Here is a 25,521-nt window from a genome sequence, read left to right as displayed (position 1 = left end):
CCTGAGTTCCGGAATGTGGACATTCAATGACTCTCGAGTTCAGACACGCAATGATTCCACACTTTGGACACCCCGACTTTCCGGAACACAGCTGTCGATTGATTCTGGAACCCAGAATCTATCAGAATGGCAGAATGCTGACCAAGTAGCATTCTGGACGTCAGACACCTTAACTTCTGGCTAGCTGGCATTTTAGGACTTTAGAATTCTGCTGTGCTGTGCATTCTAGAATTCCGCCACATTCCGATTCTAGAATGCAGACATTTGGTTCTCCTGGAATTCAGACACCCTGAGTTCCAGAATGTGGACATTGAATGACTCTCGAGTTCAGACACGCAAGCATTCTACTATTTGGCCATCCTGATATTCCGGAACTCAGTCGTCCATTGATTCTAGAACCCAGAATCTTTCAGAACGGTAGAATGCTGACCTAGTAGCATTCTGGACGTCAGACAACTTAACTTCCTGCTAGCAGGCATATTAGGACTTTAGAATTCCGCCGTGCTGTGCATTCTCCAATTCCGCCACATTCCGATTCTAGAATGCAGACATTTGGTTCTTCTGGAATTCAGACACCCTGAGTTCCGGAATGTGGATATTGAATGACTCTCGAGTTCAGACACGCAAGGATCCTAGAGTTTGGCCATCCTCACACTCTGGAAATCAGCCGTCCATTGATTCTAGAACCCAGAATCTTTCAAAACGGTAGAATGCTGACCTAGTAGCATTCTGGACGTCAAATACCTTAACTTCCGGGTAGCAGGCATTTTAGAACTTTTGAATTCCGCCGTGCTGTGCTTTCTAGAATTTCGCCACATTACGATTCTGGAATGCAGACATTTGGTGCTTCTGGATTTCAGGCACCCTGAGTTCCGGAATGTGTACATTGAATGCCTCTCAGGTTCAGACAGGCAAGGATTCGAGAGTTTGGCCACCCTGACATTCCAGAACTCAGCAGTCCTTAGATTCTAGAACCCAGAATCTTTCAGAACGGTACAATGCTGACCTAGTAGCATTCTGGACGTCAAACAACTTAACATCCGGCTAGCAGGCTTTTTAGGACTTTAGAATTCCTCCGTGCTGTTCATTCTAGAATTCCGCCACATTCCGATTGTAGAATGCAGACATTTGGTGCTTCTGGAATTCAGAAACCCTGAGTTCCGGAATGTGGACTTTCAATGACTCTCGAGTTCAGACGCAATGATTCTACACTTTGGCCACAACGACTTTCCGGAACACAGCCGTCGATTGATTCTAGAACCCAGAATCTTTCTGAATGGCAGAATGCCAACCAAGTAGCATTCTGGAGGTCAGCCACCTTAACTTCCGGCTGGCAGGCATTTTAGGACTTTAGAATTCCGCCGTGCTGTGCATTCTAGAATTCCGCCACATTCAGATTCTAGAATGCAGACATTTGGTGCTTCTGGAATTCAGACACCTTGAGTTCTGAAATGTGGACACTGAATGACTCTCGACTTCAGACACGCAAGGATTCTAGAGTTTGGCCACCCTGACATTCAGGAACTCAGCAGTCCATTGATTCTACAACCCTGAATCTTTCAGAACGGTAGAATGCTGACCTAGTAGCATTCTGGACGTCAGACACCGTAACTTCCGGCTAGCAGGCATTTTAGGACTTTAGAATTCTGCCATGCTGTGCATTCTAGAATTCCGCCACATTCCGATTGTAGAAGGTAGATATTTGGTGCTTCTGGAATTCAGACACCCTGAGTTCCAGAATCTGGACATTGAATGACTCTCGAGTTCAGACACACAAGGATTCTAGAGTTTGGCCAACCTAACATTCCAGAACTCAGCCGTCCATTGATTCTAGAACCCAGAATCTTTCAGAACGGTAGAATGCTGACCTAGTAGCATTCTGGGCGTCAGACACCTTAACTTCCGGCTAGCAGGCTTTTTAGGACTTTACAGTTCCTCCGTGCTGTGCATTCTAGAATTCCGCCACATTCCGATTCTAGAATGCAGACATTCGGTGCTTCTGGAATTCAGACACCCTGAGTTCCGGAATGTGGATATTCAATTACTCTCGAGTTCAGACCCACAATGATTCCACACTTTGGCCTCCCCGACTTTCCGGAACAGAGCGGTCGAATGATTCTAGAACCCAGAGTCTTTCAAAATGGCAGAATGCTGACCAAGTAGCATTCTGGACGTCAGAGACCTTAACTTCCGGCTAGCAGGCATTTTAGGACTTTAGAATTGTGCCGTGCTGTGCATTCTAGAATTGCGCCACATTCCGATTCTAGAATGCAGACATTTGGTGCTTCTGGAATTCAGACACCCTGAGTTCCGGAATGCGGACATTGAATGACTCTCGAGTTCAGACACGCAAGGATTCTAGAGTTTGGCAAACCTGACATTCCAGAACTCAGCCGTCCATTGATTCTAGAACCCAGAAACTTTCAGAACGGTAGCATGCTGACCTAGTAGCATTCTGGATGTCAGACACCTTACCGTCCGGCTAGGAGGCTTTTTAGGACTTTAGAATTCCGCCTTGCTGTGCATTCTAGAATTCCTCCACATCCCAATTCTAGAATGCAGACATTTGTTGCTCCTGGAATTCAGAGACCCTGAGTTCCGGAATGTGGTCATTGAATGACTGTCAAGTTCATACACGCAAGGATTCTAGAGTTTAGCCACCCTGATATTCCGGAACTCAGCCGTCCATTGATTCTAGAACCCAGAATCATTCAGAACGGTAGAATGCTGACCTAGTAGCATTCTGGACGTCAGACACCTTAACCCCCGGCAAGCAGGCATTTTAGGAATTTAGAATACGGCCATGCTGTGCATTCTAGAATTCCGCCACATTCTGATTCTAGAATGCAGACATTTGGTTCTTCTGGAATTCAGACACCCTGAGTTCCGGAATGTAGACATTGAATGACTCTCGACTTCAGACACATAAGGATACTAGAGTTTGGCCAACCTGACATTCCGGAAATCAGCCGTCCATTCATTCTAGAACCCAGAATCTTTCAGAATGGGAGAATGCTGTTCTAGTAGCATTCTGGACGTGAGACACCGTAACTTCCGGCTAGCAGACGTTTTAGGACTCGAATTCTGCCGTGTTGTGCATTCAAGAATTCTGCCACATTCCGATTCTAGAATGCAGACATTTGGTGCTTCTGGAATTCAGACATCTTGAGTTACTTAATGTGGACATTGAATGACTCTCGAATTCAGACACGCAAGGATTCTAGAGTTTGGCCTCCCTGACATTCCAGAACTCAGCCGTCCATTGATTCTAGAACCCAGAATCTTCAGAACGGTAGAATGCTAACTAACTAGCATTCTGGACGTCAGACACCTTAACTTCCGGCTAGCAAGCTTTTAAGGACTTTAAAATTCCTCTGTGCTGTGCATTCTAGAATTCCGCCACATTCCGATTCTAGAACGCAGACATTTGGTGCTTCTGGAATGCAGACACCCTGAGTTCCGGAATGTGGACATTGAATGACTCTTGACTTCAGACACGCAAGGATTCTTTAGTTTGGCCAACCTGACATTCCGGAACTCAGCCGTCCATTGATTCTAGGACCCAGAATCTTTCAGAACGGTAGAATGCTGACCTAGTAGCATTCTGGACGTCAGACACCTTAGCTTCTGGCTAGCTTGCATTTTAGGACTTAGGATTCCGCCGGGCTGTGCATTCTAGAATTCCGCCACATTCCGATTCTAGAATGCAGACATTTGCTGCTCCTGGAATTCAGAGACCCTGAGTTCCAGAATGTGGATATTGAATGACTCTCGAGTTCAGACACCCAAGGATTCTAGAGTTCGGCCACACTGACATTCCAGAACTCAGCTGTCCATTGATTCTAGAAACCAGAATCTTTCAGAATGGTAGAATGCTGACCTAGTAGCATTCTGGAGGTCAGACACCTTAACTTCGCCTAGCAGGCATTTTAGGACTTTAGAATTCCGCCGTGCTGTGCATTCTAGATTTACGCCATATTCCGATTCTAGAAATCAGACATTTGGTTCTTCTGGAATTCAGCCACCCTGAGTTCTGGAATGTGGACATTCAATGACTCTCGAGTTCAGACACGCAGTGATTCTACACTTTGACCACCCCGAATTTCCGGAACACAGCCGCCGATTGATTCTAGAACCCAGAATCTTTCAGAATGGCAGAATGCTGAACAGGTAGCATTCTGGACGTCAGACACCTTAACTTCCGGGTAGAAGGCATTTTAGGACATTAGAATTCCGCCGTGCTGTGCTTTCTAGAATTTCGCCACATTCCGATCCTAGAATGCACTCATTTGGTGTTTCTGGAATTCAGAAACCCTCAGTTCCGGAATGCGGACATTGAATGACTCTCGAGTTCAGACACGCAAGGATTCTAGAGTTTGGCCACCCTGACATTCCAGAACTCAGCCGTCCATTGATTCTAGAACCCAGAATCTTTCAGAACGGTAGAATGCTGACCTAGTAGCATTCTGGGCGTCAGACACCTTAACTTCCGGCTAGCAGGCTTTTTAGGACTTTACAGTTCCTCCGTGCTGTGCATTCTAGAATTCCGCAACATTCCGATTCTAGAAGGCAGACATTCGGTGCTTCTGGAATTCAGACACCCTGAGTTCCGGAATGTGGATATTCAATTACTCTCGAGTTCAGACCCACAATGATTCCACACTTTGGCCTCCCCGACTTTCCGGAACAGAGCGGTCGAATGATTCTAGAACCCAGAGTCTTTCAAAATGGCAGAATGCTGACCAAGTAGCATTCTGGACGTCAGAGACCTTAACTTCCGGCTAGCAGGCATTTTAGGACTTTAGAATTGTGCCGTGCTGTGCATTCTAGAATTGCGCCACATTCCGATTCTAGAATGCAGACATTTGGTGCTTCTGGAATTCAGACACCCTGAGTTCCGGAATGCGGACATTGAATGACTCTCGAGTTCAGACACGCAAGGATTCTAGAGTTTGTCAAACCTGACATTCCAGAACTCAGCCGTCCATTGATTCTAGAACCCAGAAACTTTCAGAACGGTAGCATGCTGACCTAGTAGCATTCTGGATGTCAGACACCTTACCTTCCGGCTAGGAGGCTTTTTAGGACTTTATAATTCCGCCTTGCTGTGCATTCTAGAATTCCGCCACATTCCAATTCTAGAATGCAGACATTTGTTGCTCCTGGAATTCAGAGACCCTGAGTTCCGGAATGTGGTCATTGAATGACTGTCAAGTTCATACACGCAAGGATTCTAGAGTTTAGCCACCCTGATATTCTGGAACTCAGCCGTCCATTGATTCTAGAACCCAGAATCTTTCAGAACGGTAGAATGCTGACCTAGTAGCATTCTGGACGTCAGACACCTTAACCCCCGGCTAGCAGTCATTTTAGGACTTTAGAATTCTGCCGTGCTGTGCATTCAAGAATTGTGCCACATTCCGATTCTATAATGCAGACATTTGGTGCTTCTGGAATTCAGACATCTTGAGTTATGGAATGTGGACATTGAATGACTCTCGACTTCAGACACGCAAGCATTCTAGAGTTTGGAAACCTTGACATTCCTGAACTCAGCCGTCCATTGATTCTAGAACCCAGAATCTTTCAGAACGGTAGAATGCAGACCTAGTAGCACTCTGGACGTCAGAAACCTTACCTTCCAGCTGGCAGGCATTTTAGTACTTTTGAATTCTGCCGTGCTGTGCATTCTAGAATTGCGCCACATTCCGATTTTAGAATGCAGACATTTGGTGCTTCTGGAATTCAGACACCCTGAGTTACGGAATGTGGACATTCAATGACTTTCGAGTTGAGACACGCAATGATTCTAGAGTTTGGACTACCTGACATTCCCGAACTCAGTCATCCATTGATTCTAGAACCCAGAATCTTTCAGAACGGTAGAATGCGGAACTAGTAGCATTCTGGACGTCAGAAAACTTAACTCCTGGCTAGCAGGCATTTTAGGAATTTAGAATACGGCCATGCTGTGCATTCTAGAATTCCGCCACATTCTGATTCTAGAATGCAGACATTTGGTTCTTCTGGAATTCAGACACCCTGAGTTCCGGAATGTAGACATTGAATGACTCTCGACTTCAGACACATAAGGATACTAGAGTTTGGCCAAACTGACATTCCGGAAATCAGCCGTCCATTCATTCTAGAACCCAGAATCTTTCAGAATGGGAGAATGCTGTTCTAGTAGCATTCTGGACGTGAGACACCGTAACTTCCGGCTAGCAGACGTTTTAGGACTCGAATTCTGCCGTGTTGTGCATTCAAGAATTCTGCCACATTCCGATTCTAGAATGCAGACATTTGGTGCTTCTGGAATTCAGACATCTTGAGTTACTTAATGTGGACATTGAATGACTCTCGACTTCAAACACGCAAGGATTCTAGAGTTTGGCCTCCCTGACATTCCAGAACTCAGCCGTCCATTGATTCTAGAACCCAGAATCTTCAGAACGGTAGAATGCTAACTAACTAGCATTCTGGACGTCAGACACCTTAACTTCCGGCTAGCAAGCTTTTAAGGACTTTAAAATTCCTCCGTGCTGTGCATTCTAGAATTCCGCCACATTCCGATTCTAGAACGCAGACATTTGGTGCTTCTGGAATGCAGACACCCTGAGTTCCGGAATGTGGACATTGAATGACTCTTGACTTCAGACACGCAAGGATTCTTGAGTTTGGCCAACCTGACATTCCGGAACTCAGCCGTCCATTGATTCTAGAACCCAGAATCTTTCAGAACGGTAGAATGCTGACCTAGTAGCATTCTGGACGTCAGACACCTTAGCTTCTGGCTAGCTTGCATTTTAGGACTTAGGATTCCGCCAGGCTGTGCATTCTAGAATTCCGCCACATTCCGATTCTAGAATGCAGACATTTGGTGCTCCTGGAATTCAGAGACCCTGAGTTCCAGAATGTGGATATTGAATGACTCTCGAGTTCAGACACCCAAGGATTCTAGAGTTCGGCCACACTGACATTCCAGAACTCAGCTGTCCATTGATTCTAGAAACCAGAATCTTTCAGAATGGTAGAATGCTGACCTAGTAGCATTCTGGAGGTCAGACACCTTAACTTCGCCTAGCAGGCATTTTAGGACTTTAGAATTCCGCCGTGCTGTGCATTCTAGATTTACGCCATATTCCGATTCTAGAAATCAGACATTTGGTTCTTCTGGAATTCAGCCACCCTGAGTTCTGGAATGTGGACATTCAATGACTCTCGAGTTCAGACACGCAGTGATTCTACACTTTGACCACCCCGAATTTCCGGAACACAGCCGCCGATTGATTCTAGAACCCAGAATCTTTCAGAATGGCAGAATGCTGAACAGGTAGCATTCTGGACGTCAGACACCTTAACTTCCGGGTAGAAGGCATTTTAGGACATTAGAATTCCGCCGTGCTGTGCTTTCTAGAATTCCGCCACATTCCGATCCTAGAATGCACTCATTTGGTGTTTCTGGAATTCAGAAACCCTCAGTTCCGGAATGCGGACATTGAATGACTCTCGAGTTCAGACACGCAAGGATTCTAGAGTTTGGCCACCCTGACGTTCCAGAACTCAGCCGTCCTTAGATTCTAGAACCCAGAATCTTTCAGAACTTTAGAATGCTGACCTAGTAGCATTCTGGAAGTCAGACACCTTACATTCTGGCTAGCAGGCATTTTTGAACTTTAGAATTCCGCCGTGCTGTGCATTCTACAATTCCGCCACATTCTGATTCTAGAATGCAGACATTTGGTGCTTCTGGAATTCAGGCACCCTGAGTTCCGGAATGTGGACATTGAATGACTCTCGAGTTCAGACCCGCAAGAATTCTAGAGTTTGGCTTCCCTGACATTCCGGAACTCGGCCGTCCATTGATTCTGGAACCCAGAATCATTCAGAACGGTAGAATGCAGACCTAGTAGCATTCTGGACTTCAGACACCTTAACTTCCGCCTAGCAGGCATTTTAGGACTTTAGAATTCCGCCGTGCTGTGCATTCTAGATTTCCGCCATATTCCGATTCTAGAATTCAGACATTTGGTGCTTCTGGAATTCAGACACCCTGAGTTTCGGAATGTGGACATTGAATGACTCTCGAGTTCAGACATGCAATGATTCTAGAGTTTGGCCATCCTGACATTCCCGAACTGAGTCATCCATTGATTCTAGAACCCAGAATCTTTCAGAATGGTAGAATGCGGACCTAGTAGCATTCTGGACGTCAGTAAATTTAACTCCCGGATAGCAGGCATTTTAGAACTTTAGAATTCGGCCGTGCTGTGCATTCAAATTTCCGCCACATTCCGATTCTAGAATGCAGACATTTGGTTCTTCTGGAATTCAGACACCGTGAGTTCCGGAATGTGGACATTGAATGATTCTCGACTTCAGACACACAAGGATTCTAGAGTTTGGCCAACCTAACATTCCAGAACTCTGCCGTCCATTGATTCTAGATCCCAGAATCTTCAGAATGGAATAATGCTGACCTAGGAGCATTCTGGACATCAGACACCTTAAATTCCGGCTAGCAGCCTTTTTAGGACTTTAAAATTCCTCCGTGCTGTGCATTCTAGAATTCCGCCACATTCCGATTCTAGAATGCAGACATTTGGTGCTTCTGGAATTCAGACACCCTGAGTAACGGAATGTGGACATTCAATGACTCTCGAGTTCAGACACGCAATGATTCTACACTTTGGCCACCCCGACTTTCCGGAACACAGCTGTCGATTGATTGTAGAACCCAGAAGCTTTCAGAATGGCAGAATGCTGAACAGGTAGTATTCTGGACGTCAGACACCTTAACTTTGGGGTAGAAGGGATTTTAGGACTTTAGAATTCCGCCGTGCTGTGCATTCTAGAATTCCGCCACTTTCCGATCCTAGAATGCACTCATTTGGTGTTTCTGTAATTCAGAAACCCTCAGTTCCGGAATGTGGACATTGAATGATTCTCGAGTTCAGACACGCAAGGATTCTAGAGTTTGGCCACCCTGACATTCCAGAATTCAGCCGTCCTTAGATTCTAGAACCCAGAATCTTTCAGAACTTTAGAATGCTGACCTAGTAGCATTCTGGAAGTCAGACATTTTACATTCTGGCTAGCAGTCATTTTAGGACTTTAGAATTCCGCCGTGCTGTGCATTCTACAATTCCGCCACATTCTGATTCTAGAATGCAGACATTTGGTGCTTCTGGAATTCAGGCACCCTGAGTTCCGGAATGTGGACATTGAAAGACTCTCGAGTTCAGACACGCAAGGATTCTAGAGTTAGGCCTCCCTGACATTCTGGAACTCAGCCGTCCATTGATTCTAGAACCCAGAATCTTTCAGAACGGTAGAATGCTGACCTAGTAGCATTCTGGACGTCAGACAACTTAACTTCCGCCTAGCAGGCATTTTAGGACTTTAGAATTCCGCCGTGCTCTGCATTCTAGACTTCCGCCATATTCCGATTCTAGAATTCAGACATTTGGTGCTTCTGGAATTCAGACACCCTGAGTTCCGGAATGTGGACATTGAATGACTCTCGAGTTCAGACACGCAATGATTCTAGAGTTTGGACAACCTGACATTCCTGAACTGAGTCATCCATTGATTCTAGAACCCAGAATCTTTCAGAATGGTAGAATGCGGACCTAGTAGCATTCTGGACGCCAGTAAACTTAACTCCCGGCTAGCAGGCATTTTAGAACTTTAGAATTCGGCCGTGCTGTGCATTCTAGACTTCCGCCATATTCTGATTCTAGAATTCAGACATTTGGTGCTTCTCGAATTCAGACACCCTGAGTTCCGGAATGTGGACATTGAATGACTCTCGAGTTCAGACACGCAATGATTCTAGAGTTTGGCCATCCTGACATTCCCAAACTGAGTCATCCATTGATTCTAGAACCCAGAATCTTTCAGAATGGTAGAATGCGGACCTAGTAGCATTCTGGACGTCAGTAAACTTAACTCCCGGATAGCAGGCATTTTAAAACTTTAGAATTCGGCCGTGCTGTGCATTCAAGAATTCCGCCACATTCCGATTCTAGAATGCAGACATTTGGTTCTTCTGGAATGCAGACACCGTGAGTTCTGGAATGTGGACATTGAATGAGTCTCGACTTCAGACAGGCAAGGATTCTAGAGTTTGGCCAACCTAACATTCCAGAACTCTGCCGTCCATTGATTCTAGATCCCAGAATCTTCAGAACGGAATAATGCTGACCTAGTAGCATTCTGGACGTCAGAAACCTTAAATTCCGGCTAGCAGCCTTTTTAGGACTTTAAAATTCCTCCGTGCTGTGCATTCTAGAATTCCACCACATTCCAATCCTAGAATGCAGTCATTTGGTGTTTCTGGAATTCAGAAACCCTCAGTTCCGGAATGTGGACATTGAATGACTCTCGAGTTCAGACACGCAAGGATTCTAGAGTTTGGCCACCCTGACATTCCAGAACTCAGCCGTCCTCAGATTCCAGAACCCAGAATCTTTCAGAACTTTAGAATGCTGACCTAGTAGCATTCTGGAAGTCAGACAACTTAACTTCCGGCTAGCAGGCATTTTAGGACTTTAGAATTCCGCCATGCTGTGCATTCTAAAATTCCGCCACATTTCGATTCTGGAATGCAGACATTTGGTTCTTCTGGAATTCAGACACCCTGAGTTCTGGAATGTGGATATTGAATGACTCTCGAGTTCAGACACGCAAGTATTGTAGAGTTTGGCCACCCTGACATTCTGGAACTCAGCCGTCCATTGATTATAGAAACCAGAATCTTTCAGAATGGTAGAATGCTGACCTAGTAGCATTCTGGACGTCATACACCTTAACTTCCTCCTAGAAGGCATTTTAGGACTTTAGAATTCCGCCGTGCTGTGCATTCTAGAATTCCTCCATATTCCGATTCTAGAATTCAAACATTTGGTGCTTCTGGAATTCAGACACCCTGAGTTCCGGTATGTGGACATTGAATGACTCTCGAGTTCAGACACTCAATGATTCTAGAGTTTGGACTACCTGACATTCCCGAACTCAGTCATCCATTGATTCTAGAACCCTGAATCTTTCAGAACTGTAGAATGCGGACCTAGTAGCATTCTGTACGTCAGAAAACTTAACTCCCGGCTAGCAGGCATTTTAGAACTTTAGAATTCGGCCGTGCTGTGCATTCTAGAATTCCGCCACATTCCGATTCTAGAATGCAGACATTTGGGTCTTCTGGAATTCAGACACCCTGAGTTCTGGAATGTGGACATTGAATGACTCTCGACTTCAGACACGTAAGGATACTAGAGATTGGCCAACCTGACATTCCGGAACTCAGCCGTCCATTGATTCTAGAACCAAGAAACTTTCAGAACGGAAGCAAGCTGACCTAGTAGCATTCTGGATGTCAGACACCTTAACTTCCGGCTAGGAGGCTTTTTAGGACTTTAGCATTCCGCCTTGCTCTGCATTCTAGAATTCCACCACATTCCAATTCTAGAATGCAGACATTTGTTGCGCCTGGAATTCAGAGACCCTGAGTTCCGGAATGTGGTCATTGTATGACTGTCAAGTTCATACACGCAAGGATTCTAGAGTTTAGCCACCCTGATATTCCGGAACTCAGCCGTCCATTGATTCTACAACCCAGAATCTTTCAGAACGGCAAAATGCTGACTTAGTAGCATTCTGGACGTCAGACACCTGAACTTCCGGCTAGTAGGTATTTTAGGACTTTAGAATTCCACCGTGCTGTGCATTCAAGAATTCCGCCTCATTCCGATTCTATAATGCAGACATTTGTTGCTTCTGGAATTCAGACAGCTTGAGCTCCGGAATGTGGGTCCTGAATGACTCTCGAATTCAGACACGCAAGGATTCTAGAGTTTGTCCACCCTGACATTCTGGAACTCTGCCTTTCATTGATTCTAGAACACAGAATCTTTCAGAAAGGTAGAATGCTGACCTAGTAGCATTCTGGACGTCATAAACCTTAACTTCCGTCTAGCAGGTGTTTTAGGACTTTAGAATTCCGCCGTGCTGTGCATTCCAGAATTCCACCACATTCCGATTCCAGAATGCAGATATTTGGTGCTCCTGGAATTCAGAGACCCTGAGTTCTGGAATGTGGTCATTGAATGACTGTCGAGTTCAGACACGCAAGGATTCTAGAGTTTGGCTTCCCTAACATTCTGGAACTCAGCCGTCCATTGATTCTAGAAGCCAGAATCTTTCAGAACGCTAGAATGCTGACCTAGTAGCATTATGGACGTCAGACACCTTATCTTCCGGCTCACAGGTATTTTAGGACTTACGATTCCACCGTGCTGTGCATTCTAGAATTCTGCCACATTCCGATTCTAGATTGCAGACATTTGGTGCTTCTGGAATTCAGACACTCTGAGTTCTGGAATGTGGACATTGAATGACTCTCGAGGTCAGACACGCAAGGATTCTAGAGTTTGGCTACCCTGACGTTCCAGAACTCAACCGTCCATTGATTCTAGAACCCAGAATCTTTCAAAACGGTAGAATGCTGACCTAGTAGCATTCTGGACATCAGACATCTTAACTTCCGGCTAGCAGGCATTTTAGTACTTTAGAAATCTGCCGTACTGTGCATTCTAGGATTCCGCCGCATTCCGATTCTAGAATGCGGACATTTGGTGCTTCTGGAATTCAGACACCCTGAGTTCCGGAATGTGGACATTGAATGACTCTCGACTTCAGACATGCAAGGATGGTAGAGTTTGGACCCCTGACATTCCAGAACTCAGTCGTCCATTGATTCTAGAACCCAGAATCTTTCAGAACGGTAGAATGCTGACCTAGTAGCATTGTGGATCTCAGACACCTTAACTTCCGGGTAGCCGGGTTCATAGGACTTTAGAATTCTGCCATGCTGTGCATTCTAGAATTCCGCCACATTCCAATTCTAGAATGCAGACATTTGGTGCTTCTGGAATTCAGACACCCTGAGTTCCGGAATGTGAACATTGAATGACTCTCGAGTTCAGACACGCAAGGTTTCTACGGTTTGGCCAACGTGACATACCAGAACTCAGCCATCCATTGATTCTAGAACCCAGAATTTTTCAGAACGGTAGAATGCTGACCTAGTAGCATTCTGGACGTCAGACACCTTAACTTCCGCCTGGCAGGCATTTTAGGACTTTAGAATTCCGCCGAGCTGTTCATTCTAGAATTCCGACGCATTCCAATTCTAGAATGCAGACATTTGTTTCTTCTGGAATTCAGACACCCTGAGTTCCGGAATGTGGATATTGAATAACTCTCCAGTTCAGAAAAGCAAGGATTCTAGAGTTTGGCCACCCTGACCTTCCGGAACTCAGCCGTCCATTGATTCTAGAACCCAGAATCTTTCAAAATGGTAGAATGCTGACCTAGTAGCATTCTGGACGTCAGACACCTTACATTCTTGGTAGCAGGCATTTTAGGACTTTAGAATTCCACCGTGCTGTGCATTCTAGCATTCCGCCACATTCCGATTCTATAATGCAGACATTTGGTGCTTCTGGATTTCAGGCACCGTGAGTTCCGGAATGTGGACATTCAATGACTCTCGAGTTCAGACACCCAAGGATTCTAGAGTTTGGCCACCCTGACATTCTGGAACTCAGCCATCCATTGATTCTAGAACCCAGGATCTTTCAGAACGGTAGGATACTGTCCTAGTAGCATTCTGGACATCAGACACCTTAACTTCCAGCTAGCAGGCATTTTAGGACCTTAAAATTCCGCCGTGCTGTGCATTCTAGAATTCCATCCCATTCCGATTCTAGAATGCAGACATTTGGTGCTTCTGGAATTCAGAAACCCTGAGTTCCAGAATGTGGACATGGAATGACTCTCGATTTCAGATACGCAAGGATTCTAGAGTTTGGCCACCCTGACATTCTGGAACTCAGCCGTCCATTGATTCTAGAACACAGAATCTTTCAGAACGGTAGAATGTTGACCTAGGAGTATTCTGGTCGTCAGACAGCTTAACTTCCGGCAAGCAGGCATTTTAGGAGTTTAGAATTCCACCGTGCTGTGTATTCTAGAATTCCACCACATTCCGATGCTAGAATGCAGACATTTGGTCCTTCTGGAATTCAGACACCCTGAGTTCCGGAATGTGGACATTGAATGACGCTCGAGTTCACACACGCAAGGATTCCAGAGTTTCGCCAGCCTGACATTCCGAAACTCAGCCGACCATTGATTCTAGAACCCAGAATCTTTCAGAACGGAAGAATGCTGACCTAGCAGCATTCTGGACGTCAGACACATTAACTTCCGGCAAGCAGGCATTTTAGGACTTTAGAATTCCGCCTTACTGTGCATTCCAGAATTCCGCCACATTCCCATTCTAGAATCCAGACATTTGGTGCTTCTGGAATTCAGAAACCCTGAGTTCTGCAATGCGGACATTGAATGACTCTCGAGTTCAGACACGCAGGGAATCTAGAATTTGGCCACCTTGAAAATCTGGAACTCAGCCGTCCATTGATTCTAGAACCCAGAATCTTTCAGAACGGTTGAATGTGGACCTAGTAGCATTCTGGACGTCAGACACCTTAACTTCCGGCTAGCAGGCATTTTAGGACTTTAGAATTCCTCCGTGCTGTGCATTCTAGAATCCACCACATTCCAATTCTAGAATGCAGACATTTGGTGATTCCGGAATTCAGACACCCTGAGTTCCGGATGTGGACATTGAGTGACTCTCGAGTTCAGACACGCAAGGATTCTAGAGTTTGGCCACCCAAACATTCCGGAACTCAGGCGTCCATTGATTCTAGAACCCAGAATCTTTCAGAACGGTATAATGCAGACCTAGTAGCATTCTGAACGTCAGACAGCTTAATTTCCGGCAAGCAGGCCTTTTTGGACTTTGGAATTCTTCCGTGGTGTGCATTCTAGAATTTCGCCATATTCCGATTCTAGAAGGCAGACTTTTGGTGTTTAAGGAATTCAGACACCCTGAGTTCTGGAATGTGGACATTGAATGACTCTCGAGTTCAGACACGCAAGGATTCTAGAGTTTGGCCACCCTGAAATTCCGAAATTCAGCCATCCATTGATTCTAGAACCCAGAATCTTTAAGAACGGTAGAATGCTGATATATCTGTACAGCCTATGGTCCCATTCACTCGGGAATAATCCAACGTATCTCCTAGAAGAAACGTGTTTCTACCTCGCTGAATCTCAACATAGATTCATCTCTCTTAGTTGTACGAAAGCACCGCAGAGAAGTTTCACGGAAACGTTTCCCCTGAGTTTTAGACGAAGTCTTACTGCTGTTTCGTACATATGCCGGCATTCGGCTGAAAACGTCGGTTTCGGGATTCTGCACACAAAGGGTTTGCACACCGCTGAATCCACACATGATTTTAACTCTGTCAGTTGAATGCACTCATGGACAACCATTCAGTTAGATAGCTCCGTTTTAGTTTTAGAAACAGATATTTCTCTGTACAGCCTATGGTCCCATTCACTCGGGAACATCCCAATGCAGATCCTAGAAGAAACGTGTTTCTAACTCGCTGAATCTCAACATAGATTCAACTCTCCTAGGTGAATGAACGCACAGCAGATCAGTTTCACGGAAACGTTTCTCCTGTATTTCAGACAAAGTCTTACTACTGTTTTGTACGTATGCCGACATTGGGCTGGAAATGCCGGTTTCGGGATTCTGCACAGAAACGTTTTGCACACGGCTGAATCCACACATCAGTTTAACTCTGTCAACTGAATGCACACATGGAGAAAAATTCAGTTAAATAGATCCGTTTTGGTTTTAGAAACAGATTTTTCTCTGTACAACCTATGATCCCATTCACTCGGGAATATCCCAACGAAGCTCCTAGAAGAAACGTGTTTCTAACTCATTGAATCTCAACATAGTTTCAACTCTCTTAGGTGAACGAACGCACGGCAGACCAGTTTCACGGAAACGTTTCTCCTGAGTTTCAGATGAAGTCATACTGCTGTTTCGTACGTATGCCGGCATTGGGCTGGTAATGCCGGTTTCTGGATTCTGCACAGAAACGGTTTGCACACTGCTGATTCCAAACATGAGTTAAACTCTGTCAGTTGAATAAACACATGGACAACCATTCAGTTAGATAGCTCCGTTTTGGTTTTAGAAGCAGATATTTCTCTGTACAGCCTATGGTCCCATTCACACTGGAATATCCCAACGCATCTCCTGGAAGAAATGTGTTTCTAACTCGCTGAATCTCACCATAGACTCAACTCTCTTAGGTGAACGAACGCACAGCAGAGCAGTTTCACGGAAATGTTTCTCCTCAGTTACAGACGAAGTCTTACTGCTGTTTCGTACGTATGCCGGCATTCGGCTGGAAATGTCGGTTTCGGGATTCTGCACAGAAAGTGTTTGCACACTGCTGAATCCACACATGAGTTTAACTCTGTCAGTTGAATGCACACATGGACAACGATTCAGTTAGATACCTCCGTTTTGGTTTTAGGAGCAGATATTTCTCTATACAACCTATGGTCCAATTCACTTGGGAATATACCAACGCAGCTCCTTGAAGAAACGTGTTTCTAACTCGCTGAATCACAACATAGATTCAACGCTCTTAGGTGAACGAACGCACTGCAGAGCAGTTTTACGGAAACGGTACTCCTGAATTTTAAATGATGTCTTCCTGCTGTTTTCTACGTATGCCGGCAGTGGTCTTGAAATGCCAGTTTTGGGATTCTGCCCAGAAAGGGTTTGCACACCGCTGAATCCACACATGAGTTTAACGCAGTCAGTTGAATGCACACTTGGACAAACATTGAGTTAGATAGATCCGTTTTGGTTTTATAAGCAGATATTTCTCTGTACAGCCGATGGTTCCATTCACTCGCGAATATCCCAACGCAGCTCCTAGAAGAAACGTGTTTCTAACTCGCTGAATATCAACGTAAATTCAACTCTCTTAGGTGAACGAACGCACAGCAGAGCAGTTTCACGGAAACGTTTCTCCTGAGTTTTAGACGTAGTCTTACTGCTGTTTCGTACGTATGCCGGCATTGGGCTGGAAATGCCGGTTTCGGGATTCTGCACAGAAAGCGTTTGCACACCGCTGAGTCCACACATGAGTTTAACTCTGTGAGTTGAATGCACACATGGACTACCATTCAGTTAGATAGCTCCGTTTTGGTTTTAGAAGCAGATATTTCTATAAACAGCATACGGTCCCATTCACTCGGGAATATCCCAACGCAGCTCCTAGAAGCAACGTGTTTCTAACTCGCTGAATCTCAACATAGATTCAACTCTCTTAGGTGAACGAACGAACAGCAGAGCAGTTTCAAGGAATCGTTTCTCCTGAGTTTTAGACAAAGTTTACTGCTGTTTCGTATGTATGCCGGCATTGGGCTGGAAATGCCGGTTTTGGGATTCTGCACAGAAAGGGTTTGCAAACCGCTCAATCCACACGTGATTTTAATTCCCTCAGCTGAAAGCACCCATTGACTACCATTCAGTTAGATAGCTCCGTTTTGGTTTTAGAAGCAGATATTTATCTGTACAGCCTGTGGTCCCAATCACTCGGGAATATCCCAACGCAGTTTCTTGAAGAAACGTGCTTGTAAATCGCTGAATCTCAACATAGATTCAACTCTCTTATGTGAACGAACGCACAGCAGAGTAGTTTCAAGGAAATGCTTCTCCTGAGTTTTAGATGAAGTCATACTGCTGTTTCGTGCGTATGCCGACATTGGGCTGGAAATGCCGGTTTTGGGATTCTGCACAGAAAGTGTTTTCAAACCGTTGAATCCACACGTTAGTTTAACTCCGTCAGTTAAATGCACTCATTGACAACCATTCCGTTAGATAGCTCCGTTTTGGTTTTAGAAGCAGATATTTCTCTGTACAGCCTATGGTCCCATTCCCTCAGGAATATCCCAATGCAGCTCCTAGAAGTAACGTGTTTCTGACTAGCTGAATCTCAACATAGATTCAGATCTGTTAGTTGAACGAACGCACAGCAGAACAGTTTCAAGGAAACGTTTCTCCTGAATTTTAGACGAAGTCTTAATGGGGTTTCATACATATGACGGCATTGGGCTAGAAATGCCTGTCTCGGGATACTGCATAGAAAGTGTTTGCACACCACTGAATCCACACATGGCTTTAACTCTGTCAGTTTAATGCATACATGGACAACCATTCAGTTAGATAGCTCCGTTTTGGTTTTAGAAGCAGATATTTCTCTGTACAGGCTATGGTTCAATTCACTCGGGAATATCCCATCGAAGCTCCTAGAAGAAACGTGTTTCTGACTCGCTGAATCTCAACATAGATTCAACTCTGTTAGGTGAGCGAACGCACAGCAGAGCAGTTTCAAGGAAACGTTTCTCCTGAGTTTTAGACGAAGTTTACTGCTCTTTCGTAGGTATGCCAGCATTGGGCTGGAAATGCTGGTTTGGGGATTCTGCACAGAAACGGTTTGCAAACCGCTGAATACACACGAGAGTTTAACTCCGTCTGTTGAATGCACACATTGACAACCATGCAGTTAGATAGCTTCGTTTTGGTTTTAGAAGCAGATATTTCTCTGTACAACCTATGGTCCCATTCACTCGGGAATATCCCAACGCAGTTCCTAGAGGAAACGTGTTTCTGACTCGCTGAATCTCAACATAGATTCAACTCTCTTAGGTGAACGAACGCACAGCAGAGCAGTTTCAAGGAAACGTTTCTCCTGAGTTTTAGACGAAGTTTCCTGCTGTTTCATACGTAAGCCGGCATTGGGCTGGAAATGCCGGTTTTTGGATTCTGCACAGACAGGATCTGCAAACCGCTGAATCCACACGTGAGTTAAACTCCATCAGTTGAATGCACACATTGACAACCATTCAGATAGATAGCTCCGTTATAGTTTTAGAAGCAGATATTTTTCTGTAAAGCCTATGGACCCATTCACTCGGGAATATCCCAGCGCAGATCCTAGAATAAACGTGTTTATGACTCGCTGAGTCTCAACATAGATTCAATTCTCTTTGTTGAACGAACACACAAGAGAGCAGTTTGAAGGAAACGTTTCTCCTGAGATTTAGACGAAGTTTACTGCTGTTTAGTACGTATGCCGGCATTTGGCTGGAAATACCGGTTTTGGTATTCTGCGGAGAAAGTGTTTGCAGCCGCTGAATCCACAGGTGAATTTAACTCTGTCAGTTGAATGGAGACATTGACGACCATTCAGTTAGATAGCTTCGTTTTGGTTTTAGAAGCAGATATTTCTCTGTACAGACTATGGTCCCATTCACACGGGTATATCCCAACGCAGCTCCTAGAAGAAACGTGTTTCTGACGCGTTGAATCTCAACATAGATTCAACTCTCTTAGGTGAACGAACGCACAGCAGAGCAGTTTCAAGGAAACGTTTCTCCTGAGTTTTAGTCTAAGATTCCTGCTGTTTAGTACGTATGCCGGCATTGGGCTGGAAATACCGGTTTTGGGATTCTGCACAGAAAGGGTTTCCCATCCGCTGAATCCACCCGTGAGTTTAACTCTGTCAGTTGAATGCACACTTTGACAACCATTCAGTTAGATAGCTCCGTTTTTGCTTTAGAAGCAGATATTTCTCTGTACAGCCGGTGGGCCCATTCACTCGGGACTATCCCAACGCAGCTCCTAGAAGAAACGTGTTTCCTACTCGCTGAATCTCAGCATAGATTCAAACCTCTTAGGTGAACGAACGCACAGCAGAGCAGTTTCAAGGAAACGTTTCTCCTGGTTTTAGACGAAGTATACTGCTGTTTCGTACGTATGATGGCATTGGGCTGGAAATGCCGGTTGTGGGATTCTGCACAGAAAGGGTTTGGAAACCGCTGAATCCATACGTGAGTATAACTGCGTCAGTTGAATGCACACATTGACAACCATTCAGTTAGATAACTCCTTTTTGGTTTTAGAAGCAGATATTTTTCTGTACAGCCTATGGTCTCATTCACTCGGGAATATCCCAACGCAGCTCCTAGAAGAAACGTGTTTCTGACTCCCTGAATCTCAACATAGATTCAACTCTCTTAGGTGAACGAATGCACAGCCGAGCATTTTCACAAAAACGTTTCTCCTGACTTTTAGACGAAGTATAGTGCTGTTTCGTGTGCATGCCGGCATTGGGCTGGAAATGCCGGTTTTGGGATTCTGCACAGAAAGGGTTTGCAAACCGCTGAATCCACACGTGAGTTTAACTCCATCAGTTGAATGCACACATTGACAAACATTCAGTTAGATAGCTCCGTTTTGTTTTTAGAAGCAGATATTTCTCTGTACAGCCTTTGGTCCTATTCACTCGGGAATATCCCAACGCAGCTCCTAGAAGAAACGTGTTTCTGACTCGCTGAATCTCAACATAGATTCAACTCTATTAGGTGAACGAACGCACAGCAGAGCAGTTTCAAGGAAACATTTCTTTTGAGATTTGGACGAAGTTTACTGCTGTTTGGTACGTATGCCGGCATTGGGCTGGAAATGCCGGTTTTGAGATTCTGCACAGAAAGGGTTTGCAAACCGCTGAATCCATATGTGAGTTTAACTCCGTCAATTGAATACACACATTGACAACCATCCAGTTAGATATCTCTGTTTTGGTTTTAGAAGCAGATATTTTTCTGTACATCCTGTGGTCCCATTCACTCGGGACTATCCCAACAACGCTCCTAGAAGAAAGGTGTTTCCTACTCGCTGAATCTCAACATAGATTCAACCCTCTTAGGTGAACAAACGCACAGCAGAGCAGTTTCAAGGAAACGTTTCCCCTGAGTTTTAGACGAAGTATCCTGCTCTTTAGTACGTATGCCGTCATTGGGCTGGAAATAACGGTTTTGGGATTCTGAACAGAAAGGGTTTGCAAACCGCTGAATCCACACGTTAGTTTAACTCTGTCAGTTGAATGCACACATTGACAACCATTCAGTTAGATAGCTCCGTTTTGGTTTTAGAAGGAGACATTTCTCGGTACTGCCTATGGCCCCATTCTCTCGGGAATATCCTAACACAGCTCCTAGAAGAAACGTGTTTCTGACTCGCTGAATCTCAACATAGATACAAATCTCTTAGGTGAAGGAACGAACAGCAGAGCAGTTTCAAGGCAACGATTCTCCTGAGTTTTAGACGAAGTTTACTGCTGTTTCGTACGTATGGCGGCATTGGACCGGAAATGCCGGTTTTGGGATTCTGCACAGAAAGTGTTTGCAAACTGCTGAACCCACACGTGAGTTTAACTCTGTCAATTGAATGCACACATTGACAACCATTCAGTTAGATAGCTCCGTTTTGGTTTTAGAAGGAGATATTTTTCTGTACAGCCTATGGTCCCATTCACTCGGGAATATAACAACGCAGCTCCTAGAAGAAACGTGTTTCTGACTCGCTGAATCTCAACATAGATTCAACTCTCTTAGTTGAAGGAACGCACAGCAGAGCAATTTCAAGGAAACGTTTCTCCTGAGTTTTAGACGAAGTTTACTGCTGTTTCGTACATATGCCGGCATTGGGCTGGAAATGCCGGTTTTGGGATTCTGCACAGAGAGGGCTTGCAAACCGCTGATTCCACACGTGAGTTTAACTCCGTCAGTTGAATGCACACATTGACAAACATTCAGTTAATCAGCTCCGTTTTGGTTTTAGAAGCAGATATTTCTCTGTTCAGCCTATGGTCCCATTCACTTGGGACTATCACAACGCCGCTCCTAGAAGATAGGTGTTTCCTACTCGCTGAATCTCAACATAGATTCAACCCTCTTAGGTGAACGAACGCACAGCAGAGCAGTTTCAAGGAAACGTTTCTCCTGAGTTTAGACGACGTTTACTGCTGTTTCGTACGTATGACGGCATTGGCCTGGAAATGCCGGTTTTGGGAAACTGCACAGAAAGGGTTTGCAAACCGCTGAATCCACACTTGAGTTTAACTCTGTCAGTTGAATGCACACATTGACAACCATTCACTTAGTTAGCTCCGTTTTGGTTTTAGAAGCAGATATTTCTCTGTACAGTCTATGGTCCCATTCACTCGGGAGTATCCCAACGCAGTTCCTAGAAGAAACGTGTTTCTGACTCGCTGAATCTCAACATAGGTTCAACTCTCTTACGTGAACGAACACACAGCAGAGCAGTTTCAAGGAAACGTTTCTCATGAGTTTTAGACGAAGTTTCCTGCTGTTTAGTACATATGCCGGCATTGGGCTGGCAATACCGGCTTTGGGATTCTGCACAGAAAGGTTTTGCAAACCGTTGAATGCACACGTAAGTTTACCTCTGTCAGTTCAATGCACACATTGACAACCATTCAGTTAGATAGCTCCGTTTTGGTTTTAGAAGCAGATATTTCTCGGTACAGCCTATGGTCCCACTCACTCGGGAATATCCCAACGCAGCTCCTAAAAGAAACCTGTTTCTGACTCGCTGAATCTCAACATATATTCAACTCTCTTAGGTGAACGAATGCACAGCAGAGAGTTTCAAGGAAACATTTCTCCTGAGTTTTAGACGAAGTTTCCTGCTGTTTAGTACGTATGCCGGCATTGGGCTGGAAATACCGGTTTTGGTATTCTGCAGAGAAAGTGTTTGCAGCCGCTGAATCCACCCGTGAGTTTAACTCTGTCAGTTGAATGCACACGTTGACAACCATTCAGTTAGATAGCTCCGTTTTGGTTTTAGAAGCAGATATTTCTCTGTACAGCCTATGGTCCCATTCACTCCGTAATATCCCAACGCAGCTTCTAGAAGAAACGTGTTTCTGACTCGCTGAATCTCAACATAGATTCAACTCTCTTAGGTGAACGCAGGCACAGCAGAGCACTTTCAAGGAAACGTTTCTCCTGAGTTTTAGACGAAGTTTACTGCTATTTAGTACGTATGCCGGCATTGGGCTGGTAATACCGGTTTTGGGATTCTGCACAGAAATGGTTTGCAAACCGCTGAATACACTGGTGAGTTTAACTCTGTCAGTTGAATGCACACATTGACAACCATTCAGTTAGATAGCTCCGTTTTGGTTTTAGAAGCAGATATTTCTCCGTACACACTATGGTCCCATTCACTCGGGAATATCCCAACGCAGCTCCTAGAAGAAACGTGTTTCTGACGCGCTGAATCTCAACATAGATTCAACTCTCTTAGGTGAGCGAACGCACAGCAGAGCAGTTTCAAGGAAACGTTTCTCATGAGTTTTGGACGAAGTTTACTGCTGTTTCGTACGTATGCCGGCATTGGGCTGGAAATACCGGTTTTGGGATTCTGCACTGAAAGGGTTTGCAAACCGCTGAATACACACGTGAGTGTAACTCTGTCAGTTGATTGCACATATTGACAACAATTCAGTTAGATAGCTCCGTTTGGGTTTTAGAAGCAGATATTTCTCTGTACAGCCTAAGGTCCCATTCACTCGGGAATATCCCAACGTAGCTCCTAGAAGAAACGAGTTTCTGACTCGCTGAATCACAACATAGATTCAACTCTCTTAGGTGAACGAACGCACAGCAGAGCAGTTTCAAGGAAACATTTCTCATGAGTTTTGGACGAAGTTTACTGCTGTTTCGTACGTATGCCGGCATTGGGCTGGAAATGCCGGTTTTGAGATTCTGCACAGAAAGGGTTTGCAAACCGCTGAATCCATACGTGAGTTTAACTCCGTCAATTGAATACACACATTGACAACCATCCAGTTAGATATCTCTGTTTTGGTTTTAGTAGAAGTTATTTTTCTGTACAGCCTACGGTCCCATTCACTCGGGAATATCCCCACGCAGCTCCTAGAAGAAACGTGTTTCTGACTCGCTGAATCTCAACATAGATTCAACTCTCTTAGGTGAAAGAACGCACAGCCGAGAATTTTCACGGAAACGTTTCTCCTGAGTTTTAGACGAAGTTAACTGCTGTTTCGTACGTATGCCGGCATTGGGCTGGAAATGCCGGTTTTGGGATTTTGGACAGAAAGGGTTTGCAAACCGCTGAATCCACACGTGAGTTTAACTCCGTCAGTTGAATGCACACATTGACAACCGTTCAGTTAGATAGCTCCGTTTTTGCTTTAGAAGCAGATATTTCTCTGTACAGCCGGTGGGCCCATTCACTCGGGACTATCCCAACACAGCTCCTAGAAGAAACGTGTTTCCTACTCGCTGAATCTCAGCATAGATTCAAACCTCTTAGGTGAACGAACGCACAGCAGAGCAGTTTCAAGGAAACGTTTCTCCTGGTTTTAGACGAAGTATACTGCTGTTTCGTACGTATGATGGCATTGGGGTGGAAATGCCGGATTTGGGATTCTGCACAGAAAGGGTTTGGAAACCGCTGAATCCATACGTGAGTATAACTGCGTCAGTTGAATGCACACATTGACAACCATTCAGTTAGATAACTCCTTTATGGTTTTAGAAGCAGATATTTTTCTGTACAGCCTATGGTCCCATTCACTCGGGAATATCCCAACGCAGCTCCTAGAAGAAACGTGTTTCAGACTCCCTGAATCTCAACATAGATTCAACTCTCTTAGGTGAAGGAATGCCCAGCCGAGCATTTTCACGGAAACGTTTCTCCTGAGTTTTAGACGAAGTATAGTGCTGTTTCGTGCGCATGCCGGCATTGGGCTGGCAATGCCGGTTTTGGGATTCCGCACAGAAAGGGTTTGCAAACCGCTGAATCCACACGTGAGTTTAACTCCGTCAGTTGAATGCACACTTTGACAACCATTCAGTTAGATAGCTCCGTCTTGGTTTTAGAAGCAGAGATTTCTCTGTACACCCTATGGTCCCATTCACTCGGGAATATCCCAACGCAGCTCCTAGAAGAAACGTGTTTCTGACTCGCTGAATCTCAAGATAGATTCACGTCTCTTCGGTGAAGGAACGCACAGCAGAGCAGTTTCAAGGAAACGTTTCTCCTGAGTTTTAGACGAAGTTTACAGCTGTTTCGTATGAATGCCGGCATTGGGCAGGAAATGCAGGTTTTGGGATTCTACACAGAAAGGGTTTGCAAACCGCTGAATCCACACGTGAGTTTAACTCCATCAGTTGAATGCACACATTGACAAACATTCAGTTAGAAAGCTCCGTTTTGTTTTTAGAAGCAGATATTTCTCTGTACAGCCTGTGGTCCTATTCACTTGGGAATATCCCAACGCAGCTCCTAGAAGAAACGTGTTTCTGACTCGCTGAATCTCAACATAGATTCAACTCTATTAGGTGAACGAACGCACAGCAGAGCAGTTTCAAGGAAACATTTCTTTTGAGATTTGGACGAAGTTTACTGCTGTTTGGTACGTATGCCGGCATTGGGCTGGAAATGCCGGTTTTGAGATTCTGCACAGAAAGGGTTTGCAAACCGCTGAATACATACGTGAGTTTAACTCCGTCAATTGAATACACACATTGACAACCATCCAGTTAGATATCTCTGTTTTGGTTTTAGAAGCAGATATTTTTCTGTACATCCTGTGGTCCCATTCACTCGGGACTATCCCAACGACGCTCCTAGAAGAAAGGTTTTTCCTACTCGCTGAATCTCAACATAGATTCAAC

The sequence above is a fragment of the Aotus nancymaae genome, unplaced genomic scaffold (genome assembly GCF_030222135.1).
Source record: "Aotus nancymaae isolate 86718 unplaced genomic scaffold, 86718_ANA_hifiasm-v0.15.2.pri h1tg000102l, whole genome shotgun sequence".
Classification (NCBI taxonomy): domain Eukaryota; kingdom Metazoa; phylum Chordata; class Mammalia; order Primates; family Aotidae; genus Aotus; species Aotus nancymaae.
Note: the sequence above shows the minus strand (reverse complement) of the source record.